General features: G+C 42.7%; 1 protein-coding gene across 3 annotated transcripts in view; it reads right to left on the bottom strand.

Annotated features, from left to right (window-relative positions):
- LOC129705614 (coiled-coil domain-containing protein 73-like) overlaps positions 1 to 5,567 on the bottom strand; it is an 87,514-nt gene extending 81,947 nt beyond the window's left edge. For 2 of the 3 annotated variants that reach the window (XM_055649234.1, XM_055649236.1), the window contains exon 1: positions 5,515 to 5,566. The gene's annotated coding sequence lies outside the window, so the exon portion shown is untranslated. Of the gene's footprint in view, positions 1 to 5,514 lie in introns of all 3 variants that reach the window. The other variant, XM_055649238.1, reaches the window with a different exon arrangement.
- Positions 5,568 to 23,439: the final 17,872 nt, after the last annotated feature.

The raw sequence follows: 23,439 nt of genomic DNA, 5'->3' as shown, positions 1-23,439 counted from the left end.
TCAGGTCACGTACTAGTAGGATGAGGAACAGCTTCTACAACAACACAATCACACTGCTGAACTCGGAGTCCCGACGATAGATTTCTCTGGTCCCTCCGTCCCCATTGTTTAATTATTCTGTATTTCCTGATTATTCTGTATCTTCCCTCTTTCTATTTTTTTTGTTTTCTTTATGTACAACTAGTACGGACTGACGCAAAACTGCATTTCGTTGTACTGATACTTGTATTTGTGCGATGACATTAAAGTTGAATTGAATTGAATTGAATACCCACCTAAGTGAAAAACATGCTCCTCAGGTTTGAATTAAATTATGCCCGTCACTTTAAACAGGTGTCTTCTGGTTCTTGACTCCCCTACTCTAAGTAAAACACTCTGTGCATTCACCCTATCTATTCCTTTCATGATTTTATACACCTCTATCAGATCACCTCTCAGCATCCTGCATTTCAAGGAATAAAGTTTTAGCCTGCCCAACTTCTCCTTATAACTCAGTTCCTCAAGTCCTGGGAACATCTTGCACTCCTAAATCTCTGCACTCTTTCCGGCTTAATGACACCCTTCTTATGGCTGTTTTTTTTATCTTTCTTGTTAACTTTACATTATAATCATTTTTTTTCTTCTTTATAGGTTTAGGTGCACTGAAATACAGTGAAAATTTAGTTTTTCATGCAATCCAAACAGATCAGATGTACTATATATCAATACAATCAAGTCAAACTTAAGTATTATAGATAGAGCAAAGGATAAGATACAGAGCACAAAATTAAATTCTCAGCATTGTGGTATCATTCTTAGTTGCTTTTTTCCATTATGTTTAATCTTCTGATTTGCCACCAGTCTTTGCACAGCAACATGCTTTTTCTTCAAGTATAATACAATCTTTAATTCTCATTCTTTAGGGAATGGGGGTTCCCCACCTCCATCATAGATGAGGCCCTCACTAGGGTCTCCTCTTATACCACAGCTCTGCTATTGCTCCCCCTCCCCCAAGTCATAACAGGGACAGAATGTAGTGGCAAATTATTATATCGTTCAAGGAATTTTTCCTCTAGCCACTATGATTGAAGACAGGGGTAAGGAGATAGCTTTGTTACGCATGCGAGCTCTCCACGAGACATTCACAGTGTCTTAATTAATAGTTTCTTTATTGTCGTAGTAAAAACAGTGAGATATTCATCCAAACTTCTTCTTGTTTAAGTACATTTTGATCTTACTCGTAGTCAAACACGTGCATGGTCAAACTCCGGCATGGTCGAAAGCTGTGCCTTCTCCCCCATGCTTATTCAAAACTAAAACAAAAAACTACTAGCGTCTGCGCAAGAATCCAAGCCGCAAACACGCCTCCAACTACGTAATAAATCCCACCCACATAATTACAGGCAGATAAAATTTAAAGGTAACTGGTTATAGTTTATAACATACTGAGTTAAGCTAAATGGCTACTTCACAGAGTCCCCCTAGTCCTCACCTTCCACCCCATCAGTCTTCGCATACAACACATAATCCTCTGGCATTTTCACCAACTCCAACGGGATCCCACCACTAGCCACGTCTTCCTACCTACACCCCTTTTCACTTTCCGTAGAGACTGTTAATTCCTCAACTCCCTGATCAACTCGTCCCTTCCCAACCAAACTACCCCCTCTCCAGGTACTTTCCACTGCAACCGCAGGAGATGCAACACCTGTCCTTATACCTCCCCCCTCTACTCCGTCCAAGGACCCCAACAGTCTTTTCAGGCGAGGCAAAGGTTCAACTTGCACCTCCTCCAACCTCATCTACTGTATTCGCTGTGGCAGTGTGGATTCGTATATATAACGGCGAGACCAAGCGTAGGCTCTGCGATCGTTTTGCTGAAAACCTCCGCCTAAACCTGCCTGATCTCCCGGTTGCTAAACATGTTAACTCCCCCTACCATTCGCACACTGATCTTTCTGTCCTGGGCCTCCTCCACTGTCAGAGTGAGACCCAGTACAAATTGGAGGAACAGACCTCATATTTCGCTTGGGCAGCTTACTCCCCAGCGGTATGAACATTGACTTCTCTAACTTCAAGTAACCCTTGCTTTTCCTCTCTCGCTCCATCCCTCCCCTTCCCAGTTCTCCAACCAGTCTTACTGTCTCCGACTACATTTTACCTGTTTGTTTTGTTGTTATATCTTCTCCCAGCTAACAATGAGCAATTCTACATTTTCCTTGATCTCCATTCCCTTTGTCCTATTTTCACACCTTACACTTCCTTATCTATGTATCTCCCTTTCCCCTGATATCAGTCTGAAGAAGGGTCTAGACCTGAAACGTCACCCATTCCTTCTCTCCAGAGATGATGCCTGTCCCGCTGAGTTACTCCAGTTTTTAACTCCCTTAGTTAACCACAGAGGCGGGCTCTGCTCTTCAAATTGGTAGTTAATGTATCTATTCAACTTGCCCCCACCAAAACAGACAAATGTAAATGTCTACACAAACCCAAAACTTTTATTGCGCGTATAAACCTATACTTTGTTACAACATGAGACAAGCTGTATCACCATCTAGTGGATTAAAATGTCAACATACAAGCTAAATGGGCACAATACTTCTGTTAATTTTCAGTGTATACTGGTTGCTAGAAATGTCTAAGCACCTTTTTTTTTTAATTATTGAGAAGTACACACTTATGCTGCACATACATAGGTCTTTCAACCTAGCTAATTCTTATTTATTCTTCTCACCCTACCTCAATTAACATTTGCTCTATAATTTATTTTCCCTCTTCATTTTCTTCCCAAGATTCCCCTTAAATGCATCTTTACTATTTATTTCAATTACTCCACTACAGAAGGTTGCACATTCAAATCGTTCACCAAATAAGAAATTTCTTCTGAATTACTATATTAATATTAATGACTTTAATTTTGTTCTTCCCCACAAATAGAATCTCTGCATTTCATTCAGCAATACTTCCACTTTAGGTCACATCCTAGCCTTTTAGTTTTCAAAAATATAAAACAATCTAGCCTGTTCCATTTCTAGCAGCTTAACCACACAGTTCTAGTATAATTTGTAAGAATGCTTTTTAGCACCTACTTTTTAGCACCAGTATTAGAAGCTGCAACTAAAATAATGCTTCTCCATTTTCTCAATTCTATCCCTCTAGAAATAAACACTAATGGCTGCTTCGCCTTTGATAACTTCATGTGCTAATTTTGGTTTCTAGAATGGATTAAAAAATGAAAGCCATGTAGCAGCTGCAACATATGTGAAATGCCTAAACGTAGAAAGGGGTTAAATATTTTTCTGGGCATAATACTCTGGAAAGGTTGGCAAGAGTTAAAAGAGGGTGCCCAAGAAATTTAGCGAATTAATTGCAGGCTCGGTTAAAGTCATCAGTTATAGGAGACGAGAGAAGCTGGGTTTATTCTCCTTCGGACAGTAAAGTCTCAGAGACATAACACAAGTGTTCAACATCTTGCTTCAGTGGCGGAGGGTCATTAACCCATTTAACAATAATCCATTTCATTGTTAAAACTGCAGTTATAATTTGCAGCAAGCTATCAGATGGGTGACAGTAGAAGATTCAAGAATAACTATCAAAAGGGAATGTTTTTAATACTCTAAAGGATATATTTAAAATGCTATTATGGAAATAGAGACATTGATCAAATAGATTTACCAGTTAGGGGGAGAAGAATGAGCTGAATACCCACCTCTTATGTTGTACGTATTTAATATTTTCTTTTTCTAAATCTGCTCTCAGAATTTTGTGATTCTGGTACTAGGTAATGGCAGATCACCATCCCTTTGTGCAGGATGAGAATTTTTAATCAGAAGTTAAAAAGGTATTTTTAACTTCTACATATTGTTTCTTGCAATTCAACCCAATAGTACAAGCCCATACATATACATGTGCTTAAAATGGCGCCATTCTGTGCTTAATGTCAACATTTATTAAATTAAAACATTACAAAAGAAATTGGATTATTCATCCAGATATCTTCAATAAAGAGATATCTAATTTCCCCTTAAATTATTCTGGGCCATCCGATTCAGATGTTCACTTTCCTCCATGTAATGCATTACACCATTTACTCACAATTCATCACAGGAATTGATGTTTTAAATCATGTCCGTATTCTATTTTTCTGATTAAAATGTTCAACAACCTCTTATTTTTCAGATATGAAAAGGTATCTCTACTCTGTGAGTTAATGTGTATTCAGGCACACTCCCTAACACTTTGGATGTGAACAAACCTATTGCATTTCTGGTTCAGAATGTAACTGTCTACCATTTTTGGATTTTTGCTTTGTTTTGTATTTTGTTTGATTGTTTCCCTGTAACCTTGGTCATGGTGTGATCACACTTGCCTAACTCAAATCTCCATCTCACAGGATTGTGGTTGGCTCATTTGTTGTGTTCATTGAAAACACACTGTTAAATATGAGGGAAAATCGAGTGTAGTGTGGATAGGACTGGATAATGGCATGGAGGCAGAAGATCAGCCACATGGAACAGTCTCAAAGGGTTGGATGGCCTACTCCCTCCCCTATTCTTTTTCCATAGACACCACAGAACAGCACAGCACAAGAACTGGCCCTTTGGCCAACAATGATTGCACTGATTATGATGTCAAATTAAACCAATCCAATCTGCCAGTACAAGATCCATATCCCTTTATCGTCTGCCTGTCCTTGTGTCTGACTAATCGTTTCTTAAATATTGCTGTTGTATTGCTCCTACTAATCCTCCATTGCAGCATGTTCCAGGCTCGTACCAACCTGTGAACAAAAAAATTCTTGCCTTGTAAATCTGCTTTAAACTGCCCCCTCTCCCTTTAAACCTTGCCCTTTAGTGTCTGACGCATCCTTGGAAAAAAAATCTTGACCATCTGCCCCTCATAATTTTATATATTTGTATCAGGTTGCCACTCAGCCTCTGAAATTCTACAGACAATAATCCAGGTTTGTCCAACCTTGCTTATAGCTAATACACTCCAAGCCAGGCAACATCCCAGTGAACCTCTTCTGCACACTCTCCAAAGCCTTCACATTCTTCCTATAATGCTGTGACCAGAAACATAGAAAAATAGGTGCAGGAGTAGGCCATTCGGCTCTTTGAGCCATCAATGCCATTCAATATGATCATGGCTGATTATCTAAAATTAGTACCCCGTTCCTGCTTTTCCCCCATATCCCTTGATTCCTTTAGCCCCAAGAGCTAAATCTAACTCTCTCTAGATTTACATGGCAATATATTTTTGTACACGGGTTGGTAGGAGCCTAGAACATGCTGCTAGTGAGAACTAGATACAATACTCCAATCCTAATCAAAGTTTTATGTAACTTCAAAATGACTTGCCTACTTTTAAACTCAAAACCCCAATCAATGAAGGCAAGCATGGCATACACATTTTTACCACACTACTGATCCATGTTTTTATTTTCACAGTCTAAGTGTAAGGCATAAGCTATATAAAACTGAGAAAAGTAGAAATTTCTACAAGCAGAGGGTGGTTAATCTTTATCATTTTTACCCTGGAAGACGATGGAGGCAGCAGTCGTCAAGAGTGCTTTATTGTCATATGTCCTGAAAGAGTACAATGAAATTCTTATTGCAGCAGCAAAACAGATATGTAAACATAGTACTCTGTAAAACCCATAATAAACAGCAAATAGTTTGTTTATATTCAAATATATAAACAATAATAATGCAAAGTCAAAAATAATGACCCCGAGTCTATGTAGTTTGGAGCCTATTTGTAGGTTGTAGTGTTTAATAGCCTGATGGCTGTAGTGAAGAAGCTGCTCCAGAACCTAGATGTTACAGCTTTCAAGCTCCTATGCCTTGTTCCGATGGCAGGTGAAATGAGTGTGGCCAGGATGGCGTGGATGTCTTTTTGGGGCAGCGACTCTTGTAAATCTCTTCATTGGTGGGGAGGTCAGTACCCATGGTGGACTGGGCAGTGTTCACCACTTTTTGCAATCTTCTTCATTCCTGGGCATTCAAGTTGCCTAACCAGACGGTGATGCAACCAGTCAATATGCTGTCTACTGTACACCTGTAGACTTTTAAGAAAGTATTTGTTGACATACCAAACCACCTCAATCTTCTAATGAAATAGAGGCATGGTGTGCTTTCTTTATGGTTACATCAATGTGCTAGGTCCAGGACAGATTTTCAGAGATATGCATGCCCAGAAATTTGAAGCTTTTGACTCTCTTCACCACCATCATCATACCGATGAAGACAGGTTTGTGGATCCTCATCCTTCCGCTTCCAAAGTCCACAATCAGTTCCTTGGTCTTACTGACATTGAGAGCAAGGTTGTTGTTCTAGCAGCATTTGGTCGGTCGATCAATCTCTCTCCTACATTCTGGATCATCATCATCATCATCATCTGTAATTCGTCCAACAAAACTTGAAGATGGAGTTCAAACTATGTCTGGCATGGTGGAGTTATAATTAATAATCATTCTAATTGGCTAGCATGCAATAGCCAATCTACAGCTGGGAACCTGGGGCTCACCGAAATTGTTCCCAATTGGGCCCCACACCTCCTAAGGCCGGCCCTGCTCACCATGGCAACTTAAATGTGGCTAAAATACACATCACCCATTCCAGGGAACACAAAAATACTCAGCGGGTGAAGCAGCATCTATGGAGCGAAGGAAATAGGCAACATTTCTGGCCGAACCCCTTCTTCAGACTGATGGGGGGAGAGAAGAAAGGAAAAAGGAGGAGGAGGAGGAGGAGCCCGAGGGCTGAGGAAGGGGAGGAGACAGCAAGACACCCATTCCAATTATTTTAGCCCAGGGTCAACTGGTCCTGATGGGATGAGTGAGGAAGGTTGAGGGAAAAGAGCACGAGGCTAGTGATATTCCTGGAAGTTTCATCACAATTCAATAATCCGAGTAACTCCCATTACATTATAGATAGATAGATAGATAGCCTTTTATTGTCATTCAGACTTAGTCTGAACGAAATTGCAGCAGTCATACATATAATACAATACAATAAAACAACAATAAACACATATTAACATCCACCACAGTGAGTCCACCCAGCATCTCCTCACTGTGGTGGAGGCAAAAGTCTTAGGTCGCAGTCTCTTCCCTCCTCTTCTCCCTCTGCGCTGGGACGATATCCAGCGTTATCAATAACGTGAAGGGGCTTTTTTTTTTTTTTTTTTTTTCTTCGAGGACTATAACAGTTAATAGATTAAATACTAATTTCGAGAAATTCCTGAAGAGTTGGCAACCACGCACCGGGGCGTCGTTCGATTGTGAGATCGTGTGTAAAGAGGTGATTAGCTGAGGAGAACCCGGCCAACCAAAGTACCCAATCCATGTATTTAACTAAACGAGCTTCGGCCGCCCTGCTCCTACCTGCTCTCCACCGTCGCCGCCGCGGCTCGAGCTCGGTTGGCGGGTAAAGACGGAAAGCAGCTCGTGCGGCGGGCTGGGGAATAGGGCGCCTTCCCTGGAGCTGTGCATGACGGGATAACACGGGTGCCATTATGGGCCGCTTGAACATCCACCGGCAGCGCGAATAGGATAGAAAAGTAAGATTGAGATAGGACAGTGTGTTGGAAGGAACTACAGATGCTGGTTTACACCGAAGATCGACACACAAAAAAACAGGAGAAACTCAGCAGGTCAGACAACATCTCTGGACGTTTCGGGTGGAGATCCTTTTACAAAACGTTCAGCAGGTCGGAATTGTTTCGTCCCAGTATGTTGAGTTTTTACGAAACGATAAAAATGTATTCATCCCAGGAGGGAAATTGATCAGATTTCTATCATTTGCAGTATTTTATCTTAAGATTTTTGAAAGGATATGGTTTGGAAGTTTGTAATTTGTTTCTCTGGTGCAATCGGATAGCTCCTCCAAAATCCATGAACTCTATTATCAAGAAAGGGCAGCAGACGTTCGAGGTTATGGGGAGAAGGAAGGAGAATGGGGTTAGGAGGGAGAGATTGATCAGCCATGATTAAATGCTGTTGACGAAGGGCCGAATGGTCTAATTCTGCTCCTATCACGCGATCCTATGACGCATTTGATACCATCACATTTAATTCTTTATAATTGTTTGGTCTAAATCCTGAAACTTTCCATGCAACAACAATGTAGGAATATCTTCAACAGAAGGACTGTAACCGTTCAGGAAGAAGGTGCACTAGCACCTTCTAAAGGACAATTGGGGATCAGCCGACCGTGCCTGTGGTTGATGCAGCTGCGGAGCTACTACCTTGCAGCCCATCACTGGAATCAACCCTGTCTGTGCGATATCTGTCCGTTCTCCGTGACTGCATGCGTTTCTTCTGAGTACTACAGAGTCCGCATTCTAGAGATGTGTTGATTCGCGGTTTATTTGGCTACTGTAAATTGTTCTGTGCAGGTAGGTGGTCAAATCTGAAGTGATTGGTAGGGATATTGGGAAGCGAGGGATAGTTGGGATTAGTGTAGATGGGACACCTTGGTCGGAATGGGCAAGTTTGGCCTGTTTCCATGCTGTATGACTCTGACTGTGATCTGCACTCTGTTTATTTTCTCTTTTTCACTACCTGACATACTTATGAATAATATGATTTGCCTGGATAGCACACAAAACATTGTTTCCAATGTAACTCAGTACACGTGATAATAATAAACCAATACCACCAAGTTGAGAATGTTCTGCAATAAAATTTTGTGGTACAGTAACATGTAAGAAAAAAATTTGTCAAACTATATGCAACCTATTGGTGAGGAGTCCCTGGTAGACATAGTTCTGAGTGATGCTCTACCGAGAGATTTTCAGCGTACTACATCCAGATCCAGATCTGAGTTTGAAATCAGTTATTTGGAGAATATCCCTTTCACCATTATTCTGCATTCAAATGTGTGTGGAAATGTATAATTCACAATACATTTGCCATGAAGCAGAAAAAATCCATTCGAGATTTAAGAAGTTATTGTTGGCTAATTTTGAACAAACCAAACCAAATCACCTAATAATCCTGTTTGTCATTTTATTGAAGACATTAACCTATTTTACAACATGTAACATGCAAGTGCAGCATCCTTGGGAAGATCTGTTTTCTAAAGCTCTCCAAGGGTTTTAATCTGCCTCGATCTGTTGTAGACAAACAAATAGAGACAGTTTTCGATGTTTTATTTTAAATCCCTTTTATTGTTTTACTATGAAATTAGCTGGATGGCAGAAGGCAAAAGAATAATCTTACTTGCTTGGACTTTATTGCCAGTCCTCAAATCATTGCTTGGTCTACCCCACTGGTTATCAAAACCTTTTGAAATATACAAAGATGTATGTAACCTCTAGAATCATGGTAGCACTTGTGATTTGAAACATATTATGATTGTTTAAATAATAGATCAGGTAGGTTAGGCCAATTACATCATAATCAACACATTCTAATTAAAAAGAAATTGCAACGATATATGTTCATACTGTCAGTTGCCAACTTTCAGACCTGTGCTATTTTCGAAACACTGGTCAAGTCTTTTGAACTCGCATGTAACAACTTGTAAGGTGTAAGTATCGTTTAACATGTATTCATATGAAGCTAATTCAATTCCCACTCCTATTGATTTAAAGGAATTATTGCTAAAGATCAGTTAAATTTTCAAATATAATTGCATGTGGGAATCCAGTCTCTTGCATTATGGCAAGTATCAATGCATTCTTGGGGATCCCATATGCTTATATTTCTCTGCTAATACATCGTTTTTACTACAATTGAGTTGATTATAAATTCAAGTATCACTCCAGAGATGTGAGCACAACAATCTCAATTGACATTCCACTGCAGTAATGAGGGGAGTGCTTCACTTTCAGATTGTTGGCTTGAATTGATTGTTGGCTTGAGTTGATTGATTGATTGATTGATTGATTGAAAGATGCAACATAAAAACAAACCCTTTGATCCATCAAGTTCACGCCAACTATTGATCAGCTGTTCACACTAGTTATCCCCTTTTCGCATCCATTCCCTACCGACAGAGGTCAAGTAATCTATAAAACCTGCACACCTTTGGGATATGGGAGGAAACCAGAGCTCTCAGAGGAAACCCACATGGTCACAAGGAGAACGTGCAAACTCCACATTGTGAGGAATTGGCTCGACTAGCTGCACCACTGTGCCACCCTAAATATTGAAATTATTTTGATACAAAATTGTTCTTGTTGTCCAGATTAGGAAAAGGGATGGTGCAACGATACCTTGGTGTCCTTGTACATCAGTCACTGAAAGTAAGCATGCAGGTACAGCAGGCGTGAAGAAAGCTGATGGCATGTGGCCTTCATAGCGAGAGGATTTGAGTATAGGAACAAAGACTTCCTACTGCAGTTCCACATGGCCCTGCTGAGACCACACCTGAAGTATTGTGTACAGTTTTGGTCTCCTAATTTGAGGAAGGACATTCTTGCTATTGAGGGAGTGCAGCATAGGTTCACCAGGTTAATTCCTGAAATGGTGGGACTGACATATGATGAAAGAATGGGTCGACTGGGCTTGTATTCACTAGAATTTAGAAGGATGCGAGGGGATCTTATAAAGTCCAGAACCAGGGGTCACAGTTTAAGAATAGTTTTAGGCCATTTAGGACTGAGACGAGGAAAATCTTTTTCACCCAGATAGCTGTGAATCTGTGGAATTCTCTGCCACAGATGGCAGTGGAGGCCAATTCACTTGAAGTTTTCAAGAGAGATTTAGATTTAGCTCTTAGGACTAATGGAATCAAGGGATATATGGGGGGGAAAGCAGGAACGGGGTATTGATTTTGGATGATCAGCCATATCATATTGAATGTCGGTGCTGGCTTGAAGGGCCGAATGGCTTACTCCTGCACTTATTTGCTATGTTTGTAGGCCAATATTAATCCTTCAACCACCATTATTAAAATCCTGAAGATCTGATTATTGTCATGTTGCTGTTTATGAGAACATTTTTGGCACAGAAAGGCACCAATGTTTCCTTTATAACAACAGCTTTTACACTTCATAAATAATTGGTTGTAAAGAGCTAAGGGATGGCCTGAAAGAGACTTGGAATATATAGTAAAAGTGCAAATCTTCTTCAAAGCATATTTTACTTTAAATCAGCCAGGTATTCAAAAATTTCCTAAAGAGCCCCACAAATCCTTGCTGGAATTTTAATATTCTCAGGCATTTTGTGGCCTGCTTCTCAAAATGCTATGTTCACCACCCAAACAAAGTATTGTCATTGTTTAAATGTTACAAATGTTTAAAACTGAAGGACTAGAAAAGACTATTCGATCTAACAGGCCATTCTCCCACAACATAATGGCCAGAGGATCATGACCACTATAAGAAATAACTAAGGCTGATTTGACCAAATTATGTCTATCTTTTGCACCCTTCGTTTTGATCAGTTATAGTAATTGAAATAATAAATTCTACTTCCAGCAAATTGACTGTGAAAACACAAAACAATGGACAATGTCCGCTTAGCCTTGGAATGCAGCCAGTTCTTTCATAAAGGCCCAGTTCATGAGAGGACTAGTGTGTGGGCCTCAGCCCTTGGTAGGAACTATGGAACGAACTGCAAGATTTTCTTATCTAACGATTCTACGCTAAAGAAATCCTGCAAGCATTCTTGTAAAAAGGTATAGAAATGGTCTCATAAAACAGGATCTGGGCAAGTAGTCTTGAAGAAGTACATGCTCTTCATGAATCCTCTTACAATTGGATAGCTAAGCTGGGTGTAACTGAGCTCCTCAAAAGAAGATTTATAATGCATGGCTCCAAAAAAGAAGAAAGGGGGAGAGGGTGAGCGAGAGAGCTACTTCACATATAAATATTTTTGTTTAGTCAGCTCCCTAACCTGATGTTTATACACCATTTGACATTGCAGGCAATGCTACAATTATTGTTCGATAATAAATCAATATTATGCATATTATTCCTGAACCATCTGATTATTCTTTGATCCTTGAGGAAACTATAACTTTATACTAGACATTTCCTTGCCCTCCCATCCTTCCCAGCCCTGCCTCTCCTTCCTCTGCAACAATGAGAGGGGTTAACAATGGTGGGTGGGGGAAGACACAGGGCCAATAGATGAAACGTATTCTTCTTTGCTGGGGGGGGAGGGATATTCGACAGGATATTCCCTAGGACATTGAGGGAAGTTAGTGTAGAAATAGCCGGGGCTATGACAGAAATATTTCAAATGTCATTAGAAACGGGAATAGTCCCCGAGGATTGGCGTACTGCGCATGTTGTTCCATTGTTTAAAAAGGGTTCTAAGAGTAAACCTAACAATTATAGACCTGTTAGTTTGACGTCAGTGGTGGGCAAATTAATGGAAAAGATACTTAACTTAGAGATAATATATATAAGTATCTGGATAAACAGGGTCTGATTAGGAACAGTCAACATGGATTTGTGCCTGGAAGGTCATGTTTGACTAATCTTCTCGAATTTTTTGAAGAGGTTACTAGGGAAATTGACGAGGGTAAAGCAGTGGATGTTGTCTATATGGACTTCAGTAAGGCCTTTGACAAGGTTCCTCATGGAAGGTTGGTTAAGAAAGTTCAACTGTTGGGTATAAATGCAGGAATAGCAAGATGGATTCAACAGTGGCTGAATGGGAGAAGCCAGAGGGTAATGGTGGATGGCTGTTTATCGGGTTGGAGGCAGGTGACTAGTGGGGTGCCTCGGGGATCTATGTTGGGTCCTTTGTTGTTTGTCATGTACATCAATGATCTGGATGACGGTGTGGTAAATTGGATTAGTAAGTATGCAGATGATACCAAGATAGGGGGTGTTGTGGATAATGAAGAGGATTTCCAAAGTCTACAGAGTGATTTAGGCCATTTGGAAAAATGGGCTGAAAGATGGCAGATGGAGTTTAATGCTGATAAATGTGAGGTGCTACACCTTGGCAGGACAAATCAAAATAGGACGTACATGGTAAATGGTAGGGAATTGAAGAATACAGTTGAACAGAGGGATCTGGGAATAGTTCCTTGAAGGTGGAATCTCATATAGATAGGGTGGTAAAGAAAGCTTTTGGTATGCTAGCCTTTATAAATCAGAGCATTGAGTATAGAAGCTGGGATGTAATGTAAAAATTGTACAAGGCATTGGTGAGACCAAATCTGGAGTATGGTGTACAATTTTGGTCGCCCAAATTATAGGAAGGATTTCAACAAAATAGAGAGAGTACAGAGGAGATTTACTAGAATGTTGCCTGGGTTTCAACAACTAAGTTACAGAGATAGGTTGAATAAGTTAGGTCTTTATTCTCTGGAGCGCAGAAGGTTAAGGGGGGGACTTGATAGAGGTCTTTAAAATGATGCGAGGGATAGACAGAGTTGATGTGGACAGGCTTTTCCCTTTGAGAATAGGGAAGATTCAAACAAGAGGACATGACTTCAGAATTAAGGGACAGAAGTTTAGGGGTAACATGAGGGGGAACTTCTTTACTCAGAGAGTGGTAGCGGTGTGGAATGAGCTTCCAGTGGAAGTGGTGGAGGCAGGTTCGTTGGTATCATTTAAAAATAAATTGGATAGGCATATGGATGAGAAAGGAATGGAGGGTTATGGTATGAGTGCAGGCAGGTGGGACTAAGGGAAAAAAAGTTGTTCGGCACGGACTTGTAGGGCCGAGAGGGCCTGTTTCCGTGCTGTAATTGTTATATGGTTATATGTTCCTGGAGTTTTCTTAGTCTTTTGTATTTGGGGGGAGGTGGGATGGGGAAGGGGGAAACCGCTTCACAGTCTTTTCCTGGTAGGAATGCAACTATTCTCCAAGTCGCAACTTCGTTCCCCCCACCATCTGGATTGGCGCAGCCAGAGCTACAGCAGCACTGAATTACCATTGCGGAGCGGGTGATGCCTTATCGGGGATCGCCATGTGGAGCTCCGGAGTGTTGGGCCAGCTGACTTGAACATCATGGAGCTGTGGTTTGTGGAGCTGATTTTAACATCGCGGAGTCCTAGGATCCTTTGCCGAGGGTCGCCAGCGTTGAATCTCCATCCAGCTCGGCCTGTGGACCTCAGGAGCCGCGTTCTCCAGTAGGAAACAGCCGATTCGGAAACTCTAAGCCACTTGGAGTGTTCTTCCGTTCCGACGTCAGAGTTCCACCATCCCTGCGAGAGGGCCTGAACATCGGGCCGCCCGTTGCGGAGACTATGGAGGGCTCAAAGGCCCTGACCACGGGTGAACAACGAGGAAGATGACTGAACTTTATTGCCTTTCCTCACAGTGGGAACGTTGATTCTGCTGTGGTGGATGTTTATGTTGAACTCTATCGTGTATTGTGTTATGTTTATTTGTATGGCTGTATGGTAACTAAAATCTCACTGTACCAATTGGTGCATGTGACAATAAATGTAACTTGGACTTGGAATGGTGCCAGATTAGGGTAGGAACAAGAACTGATCTACATCGCCAACAAAAAGGCAGGCATAGCTAGGCCACATGCAAGTGTTGTGATGGTGGCTGAGAGATTGTCCAGAGCCGAGACAGTAATTCTCTGTTCATCAAAATAGCATGATGGGATACACATAGAAACATAGAAATTAGGTGCAGGAACCATTCTTCGAGCCTGCAATCAAAGTCATGGCCATTAGTATTTACCTGCCTTCTCTCCATACCCCCTGATCCCCTTAGCCACAAGGCCACATCTAACTCCCTCTTAAATATAGCCTGAACTGGCCTCAAACCCTCTGTGGCAGAGAGTTCCAGAGATTCACCACTCTCTGTGTGAAAAAAGTTCTTCTCATCTCTCGTTTTAAAGGATTTCCCCCTTATCCTTAAGCTGTGACCCTCTAACCTCTATGAATAAAGTCATGCCATTAATTTAATGTTACCTAAAGGACATCCCTAGCTAAAATTCCGATCGATTTCGATATTTTCTTAAGCTACTTACTCACAATCATCTAACTTTGGGGCAAAAGTGTTATGAACGGAGCTGAGGCTGATAGAAAGGATATGTCTAATAATTTCTGTGACATTTTCAGTAGTAATTGGCTTAATGTAGTCATAAAATCTGAACTTTTTTTCTGTGATGATGAGTAAAGATATTCACATTTTGCATTGAAAATCAGGAAATGGTTTGAATGTCGTGTGGAATTAGCTCTCGCGGCTGACACAGAAAACTGTGTTTTTAAAAAAAATCATTTTAATTGGGTAAAATTAGTTTTTAAGTCATTCATGTCCAGCAGATTCACATCTGTTAAAATCGGCTACATTCTTGTCTCTGCTCCCTGTTGCCACCTGCCATTCTTTGTTTTATGTCTCTTTTCAGTAAATGCCATTCAATTTCCTGCATGGTCAGTGGAGAACAGCAAGCCCATTATTGTCACGGTATTTGAGAGAAATATATTTCCTATCATGGGACTTCAAGACATCATGTGCAGCTTTTATTGGTTCCGTTCGTGCAATATATCCCGATTGTGATGTTTTCTGGCAGCACACTAATAATAGGCATACGTGCAGCAGTAACCCCTCAGTTGTTAGTTTTTCTGTATTCATAATAATAAAACACCTGTGTTTCTATGGCCCCATTCACATCCTCGGTAGATCCCAAAGTGCTTAACAGCCAGAGGAATAGTTTTAGCAGAGCAGTCAACACAAACAGCAGTCTTATCAATTTGACAGCTGTGGTTCTGTAGGTAATTCGTGTACATCTGAGTTGGATAGTTATGGTTCTATTGCCTCCCCGGAGCACAAAACTCCAATGCAGTATTGCAGGACTATTATATTGTTGAAGATGCGTTCTTTTGAAACTGACATTAAGCCAAGGTCTCACATTAAAGGGAAAGTAAATTGCAGCTTTATAGGACTTTGATTAGGCCATACTAATAGGAGTATTGTGTGCAGTTCTAATTGTCCCATTACAGGAAATATGTGGGGGCTTTGGAGAAAGTGTAGAAGACATTTACCAGATTATTGCCTGGATGAGAAGGTGTTAGCTGTAAAGAGAGGTTGGACCAAACTTGGATTGTTTCTGTGATGCAACCAAGGCTAAGGGGAGGCCTAACAGAAGTATATAAAATTTTGAGAGGCATAGACAGGGTGGTCAGTCGGAACCCTTTTCCAAGGGTGGAAATATCATAAACTAGATAGGCATAAGTGAGACTGATAAAGTTTAAGGGAGATGTGTGGGTACGTTATTTTTAATACACTAAGTAGGACCCGTTGAGTCCCTGTCACACAGGAGGCTTGGTCCCCCAACGCAATATTCCACCACTCACCCATAGCCTCCAACTGCACAGGCGCAGCTCATTTCCCCTAATCCCTCGCACTCTACCCCTCCTCTTCACCCTCACTCTTCTTTCCCTTCTCCTCCTCCCCTTCCCAAATCCCTCCCTCACCGCTCTCTCCCTCTCCTTTCCCCTACCCTCATGCACTCCTTCCCTTCATAACTCCTCTCCCCTCCCTACCCGTCTATCTCTCGCTATTCCTCCTCACCTCCCCTATCCCTCACCTTCCCTGCTGCCCTCTTCTCCCTATATTCTCCACTCCCTAACTCCCCCCCCCCCCCTCCTCTACTGCTCCCTTCCCTACCTCTACCCCCCCCCCCATCCTCCCCAACTCTCCATCCTCACCTCTCTCTTCTTATCCATCTACTCCCACCCCCCCAATCCCTCCCTCACCTCTTATTTCCCTTACCCTCAGTCCCTCCCTCCCTCCATACCTCTCCCCTACCTACTGCCCTCCTCTCCCTCTATCCCCTCTCCTCCCCCACTCTCCCTCCCCAAGATCTCAAGGTTGCCGCTCCTCACCCTTCTCGCGTGTCCCGGAGGATGAGCAGCCATCGCCGCTGGTCCTCAGCTCGGCCTAGCCTGGAAGCACCAGCGGTTATGGCCGCACCGGCGTGTGGGTGAAAATAGTTTCCGGTTGGAGACCTCCGCCGGCCATCCTCCGCTTCAGTAAAGACGCCATGGCGCAGGAAGGGACAGACCGTCCCGGGGAGTGACAGAAGAAGCTACCAATCCGCACGGCACTGACTGTCAGGAGAGGAGATCAATCTGCGCACGCGCGTTTTTTACGATTTTTAAACCTTGCTAACTGTTACAACATACTACTGATCGGAACGAAACTTGGTGCAGTCGCAGCACAGGAAGAACTGTGAGTGAGCTGACAAAAAATCGTGGCGTTATCGTGTACTGTTTTTTGCCCAAATAGAAAAAACGCGCAAACCAGAAGAGCACAAGATCAGAGTTTTAGTTATGTATAGATTGTTGGGTGCTTGAAATGCGCTGCCAGGTTTGGTGGTAAAGGCAGGTATGATAGTGGCATTTAATTGGCTTTTGGATAGGCACGTGGATATGTTGGGAATGGAGGAATATCAATCACTTGCAAGCAAAGGAGATTAGTTTATCTTGGCATCCTGTTTGGTGAGCCATAGGACTGGTTCCTATGCTGTACCATTCTAATGTAAAGGTAAGATGGGATTGGCAATGCAAACGGTTCATTGGCGCTCTCTCAAAGAACAGGGGAGTTATCTTCCGTGCCTTGGTTAATATTTAATTCTCTACATTCATAAATAAAACAGTATCTGATCCTAATCCCATTCCAAGAGTTTATCATGCACAAATTGATTGCTATAATGTACATGTTTCTAGGAGTACAACACTGACTACAGCTTCAAACTCTTAATGATCAGTATAGTGATTTAAAGTAATATGAAAACCACAGTGTAATTGTAGTATAACCTGTGTAGGAAAGAACTGCAGATGCTGGTTTAAATCGAAGGTAGACATAAAATGCTGGAGTAACTCAACAGGACAGGCAGCATCTCTGGAGCGAAGGAATGGGTGACGTTTTGGGTTGAGATGCTGTTTAAAGGGCCTTCAATAATACACGTGTCCAAGAAGAGCAAGGTAATATGCCTCAATGACTACGGACCGGTGGCACTACTGTCCGTGGTGATGAATGAAGTGCTTTGTCAACTTGTCAACTGCCACAATAGATCAATGGGGGATGCGATCTTACGGGTTTTTCACTCTGCACTGGACCACTTGAACAAGAAAAACACGTATCAGGCTGTTCATAGTTTCCAGCTCGGCATTCAACACCATCATCCTCTCCAAACTTGTACCAAGCTCAGGGAACTGAATCCCTGTGGATCCTTTTGCAACTAGATCCTCGATTTCGTCATCCACAGATCACAAATTGGCAGTAACACTTCTTCCTCGATAACCACCAGCACAGGGACACCTCAAGGATGTGTGCTCAGTCTCCTGTTCTACTCGTTCTAAACCCATGACTATGTAGCGGGACACAGTTCCAACTCCATCATTAATTTATCAGTAATAATGTATAGGATGGAGATTAATCATCTGATTAAACGGGTGCCAGAACAGCAACTTTGCACTCAACGTCAGTAAGACCAAGGAGCTTGATTGTTGACTTTTGAAGAGGAAGACCAAAGATCCATGATCCTATCTTTGTCACCGGGTCGACAGTGGAGGGTCAACAACATCAAGATCCTGGGGATACATATCCCTAAAGATCTATCCTGGACCCAGCACATTGATGCAAACATAAAGCCGATCAACACCTCTACTTCCTTAGAAGATTGAGGAGATTGATATGTCAACAAATACTCTCTTGAACCTCTACAGATGTATGGTAGAGAGCATAATGACTGATTGCATCATGGCCTTGTTCAGCGACTCAAACACTCAGGAATGAAGGAAATTAAAAGTGGTGAATTCTGTGTATTCCGTTAAGTCCATCACGGGTACTTATCTCCACATCATCAAAGCGATCTGTAAGAGGCACTGCCTCAAAAAGGCAGCCAGCATCATCAAATACCACCACACAATCTAATTTCACTCCTGCCATTGGGAAGAAGGCATAGGAGTCTGAAAAACATCAGCTCCAGGTTCAGGAAGATTAGATTAGATTCCTTTATTGTCATTCAGACCTTCCGGTCTGAACAAAATTATGTTGCCTGCAGTCATACACAGAACCAATAAAAACAAAACATACAATAAACACAAATTAAATATCCACCACAGTGAGTTCACCAAGCACATCCTCACTGTGATGGAGGCAAAGTCTTAGTCTCCGTCTCTTCCCTTCTTGTTCTCCCTCTGCGCTGAGGCGATCGATCCAGGCCGGAGATGCCGCCCTCCAGTCCAGCAGACCTCCGTGGTGATGTCGCCGCCGCCGAAAGCTGGAACGTCGTCTCCGCTCCGAGACGGCCCGCCACAGCATCAACTCCGGGCTGCCGCCCCAGCTCCGTGTCCCGCAGTCTCCGCTCCGGGCTGCCGCCCCAGCTTCGGGTCCCGCAATCTCCGCTCCGGGCCGCCGCCCCAGCTCCGGGTCCCGCAATCTCCGCTCCGGGCCGCCGCCCCAGCTCCGGGTCCCGCAATCTCCGCTCCGGGCTGCCGCCCCAGCTCCGGGTCCCGCAATCTCCGCTCCGGGCCGCCGCCCCAGCTCCGGGTCCCGCAGTCTCCGCTGCCCCAGCTCCGGGCAGCCGCCCCAGCTCCAGGCCGCTGCCCCAGCTCCGGGACCCAAATATTTGTCCTATTTGAACAGCTTCTTCCCAACAACTGTTCAGCTCAACAAACACCAACTGAACTACAAACTGTCTTGGCAGCACTAAGGATTTTGAGCTTTTGGTTTGCACTATTTTTTTTGGTTAATTTATTTAACTTTTTTCTTTTATTGTGTTATCTATGACCAGTGTCAACAAACCCGTTATGCTGCTGCAGGTAAAAAAATAATTGTTCCGTTTTGGTACATATGCGATGAAACACTTGACCCTTCTATGTTCTCGTAGGAGAGTGCTGAATGTATGGAATTCATTGCCACAGATGGCTGTGGAGGTCAAGTCTGGATATTTTTAAAGCAGAGATTGACAGGTTCTTATTTAGTAAAGGTGTCAAAGGTTATGGCGAGAAGGCAGGAGGGGAATGGGTTTAGAGGGAATGATAGATCAGCCATGGCAGACTCCATGGGTCGAATGGCCTAATTTTAAACATATGTCTTATGAACTTACGCTGAGCACAGAATCAACTGCCCCTTTTCCTATATTAGAACAGCATCAACAAAATTAAATTAACAAGGTATTTTTTCCACAGATGCTGCCTGTGTTGCGTTTCCACCTGTTTCAGGTCTGTTTCAGATTACAACCCAGCAGTACCAATATTAATTTCTCTAACTTCAAATGGTTTCCCTCTCTTTCCCCTTGGTTTCCCTCTCTCTTCGCTCCTACCCAACCTTAGTTCTCCAACTAGTTTCACTGTCCTCCTGACTAATTTTACTGATTGTTTGCCTCTTTGTGAACTTCTCCTCGGCCACCGGTGACCCATTCTACATTTCTGGGTCTGGATGTAGTACGCTGAAAAGCTCTAGGTAGAGCATAACCTTACCCTTCCACACTTCTCTGAAGAACTAAGGGACTCGACCAGAAACGTCACCCTTTCCTTCTCTCCAGAATTGCTGCCTGCCCCGCTGAGTTACTGCAGCATCTTGTGTCAATCTTCGTTCGAAACCAGAATCTGTCACTTCCTACACAATAACTGGGTGGGTGGGGTGTGGGAGGAATTGTTTTTCTTCCGCATGGTTCCGCCATTGCGGCCACTGCGCACGCGTAGCTCGCTAACTGGCCCCGGCACGCCCCGGCCACCGGAGAAACAAACTAGAGTTCAGAACGGGGAAGGTAGGTTGGGCTGCAGCGGCCGTCAGCCAAAATAAAACCGTGTCCTCCAGCCGTTCCCACCCACTGGAGGCGAGGAGAGGGGGGGATTCCAGGGTGGCAGGTCGACGGGACCTCCCGCCTCATCTGTCGGCCGGAGAGCCGACTGCCTCGGGTGGGCTGGTGCAAAGACCCTATAGCCTGCTATCGGATCTTTGGGCTGGTGTGCGCGGGCGCCCACGCGGCTCCCGAGTTGTCCGGATGCGTGTGGCGGTTGGTCCCGGCCCGCGCGCGCCGCGCCGCACCTCGCGTCTGTCGGGGGCTGAAAGCGGGAAGGGTGCACGCGCAGCGCTCACCTCCTCAGTCGGGTGGCGAGCAAAGATCATAGAGCGGAGCTTTGGTGGCGGGGGCGGCAGCGTGCACGCGCAGTCAGGTGGCGGGTGCGGCAGCGTGCACGCGCATCGCCTCCGTTTATGGCACTATTAACCAAAGATTATAGAGGAGCTATTAACCACCTGTCAGGTAGTGAAGGAGGCGCGCAACGCGCTCACCTTCGTCCTTTTAGTCTTTGTAGATTCAATTGCAAGAGATTACACAACTACAGTTACATTCCCTGAAATTCAAAATATTATAGCATGATTTGATCAGTTTATAGGATTACAAACACAGGGCAAGAAGAAACGATTTCCATTTTGTTGTGAGGGGAAATAGCTGATATGTGTCAAGTGTGCTTATTTGTCCTATTTGAACAATTAGATCCTTAATTTTTGCAACTTGGATTAGGTAGCACTTCTATGAAAAGGGAGGTAGGATTTTGGAACACTTCCACAGTTGATGCTGTCAATTGTGGATCAAGGGGATGTACACACTTCATTCCTGTTCCTAACTGGGGTCAGTCTGACTCGGCTAATATTCTTCTGAATTGACCACTAAAAGGGATGAGAGCACAACCGCGGAAAAATTCTGATGCCAGATGCCTAACCTGTGGTTATTGACTCTCATATAGTGATGTAATTATAATTTAGGAATCAAGTAGGGTGTTGGACTCAACAAATATCTAAGCTACCTATGATGGTTCCTTGTACAAATTAAAATACTTGCACAATAGCTTTGCCTCGGTTGGAAGAGGATTCCTGCTTTGCAGGAAGATTGAAGGGATATACAAAGACTCCTCAATTTCTAACAAAAGTTTCTGAGTGCTTTTTGTTTTGTTAATTTTGTGCAGAATGCGGAAATCATAACCATGGGCACCGAGACCGTTTCTTTGGATATCCCTGGACAACAGACATCTCTAGCATCCATAAATGAACACAAAGTCTCTGAAAAAGACAAGTATGGCCACTGGCTGGGGTTTTGGTATGGCTGGTGGCTTTGTTGGTGGGCCGGATTTATCATCGCTTCTGTTCCTGTCAGTTTCTTCTTCAGTTTCCTGGGTCAAAAACTCTGCCATGTAATCTTAACTGTGTTTAGAAAGTTTGGCAGTTGTCCAGTTGGACTGAGTTATGAGTTCTCAATTTGTGAGTACTTAATGATTAAAAGAAACAAAGAGGGATTGAGTAATGAAGAAGACTTTTCAGAAGAAACTTCAAGGTGGAGAAACCTCATGCCAGGGATTGTGCTTGGTATAGTTATTGGCGCCGTCCAGATAATAAATTGTCTGATGCGTCACCATAGTATTGGGGCAGCCATTATTGGACTCATTTTTGGATTTGTGTTAATAGTGCCAAATGCTTTTATTTTTAAAATGTTATAATGTCATTTTATATTCAAAAATCTCTGAATCATTGTATTAAAATAGTTATTTTTAAGCATACAATGATGGAGTAATTTCACTTAATTTTAAAGTATTTGATAATCTAGTTTGAAGTGATGTCCTTGCAGGCTTTAGCTGTAGCTTGACATTAGGAGATTAGAAATATAGCATCAAAATTCAATCCACGCTGACGACAATCACTAGTTCGCATTAGTTCTATGTTATCTTGCATTCTCGTTCACTCCCTACACATTAGGAGTAATTATACAGAGGCCAATTAACCTACAAACATGCACGTCTTTGGGTTATGGGAGGAAACCGGAACACATTGGAGGAAACAGGGAGAACGTGCAAACTCCACACAGTCAGCCCCAAGGTCAGAATCTAACCCAGGTCTCTAGTCCTGTGAAACAGTTCTATAAGTATTGAGGTTCTTTGCATGAGATGTCTACCAAATAAGTAGATATTGTTACAGTATCCTTAATAATTATCAAAAATGGTAAGCTATCACATTTAGATTTAAACATCTATATTGGTAAAGAAGACAAGTCATTACTGGTCCTAATTAATCTTCCACCAGCAAATATGAGCAAAATATTTGGTATTTGTATGGAGGATTTACCATAACATTTTACAAATGCATCTTTAGCTAATAAGGCAGAGCCTTTTGTTTAGAAGGCTGTGGTGCTGTAGTGGATGTATGCTGTTGTATCAAATGTACATCATCGAGCAAGAAAGTTTAATACAATTGCTTCAAAAATGGAATGCACAAATTGTTTCATAATGAGTCCGTACCAGAAGGATCTCTCCCACTGCTTATCTTTCCAGCACAAAGGGTGTTTCCTGGCAACCAAAACTACATTCTTTGTGAAAGATCCAAGAATTCAGTGCCAAAGACTTTGTGCTTTAAGATGTGATAACAATGTTCAGTACCACAATACCACGGAACCTCTTTTGACCAAGTAATTGCACTAATAAAGAGAAATGATCCATCTGCAATGTGTTGTTGTTCCACACCAGGTAATTGAACAAAATACTCCATCAGAAGCAACAGTGGCAAGTCCTGGACTGGTGTGT

The sequence above is a fragment of the Leucoraja erinacea genome, chromosome 18, assembly GCF_028641065.1.
Source record: "Leucoraja erinacea ecotype New England chromosome 18, Leri_hhj_1, whole genome shotgun sequence".
Taxonomy (NCBI): domain Eukaryota; kingdom Metazoa; phylum Chordata; class Chondrichthyes; order Rajiformes; family Rajidae; genus Leucoraja; species Leucoraja erinaceus.
Note: the sequence above shows the minus strand (reverse complement) of the source record. Positions and strands in the feature narration are given on the sequence as shown.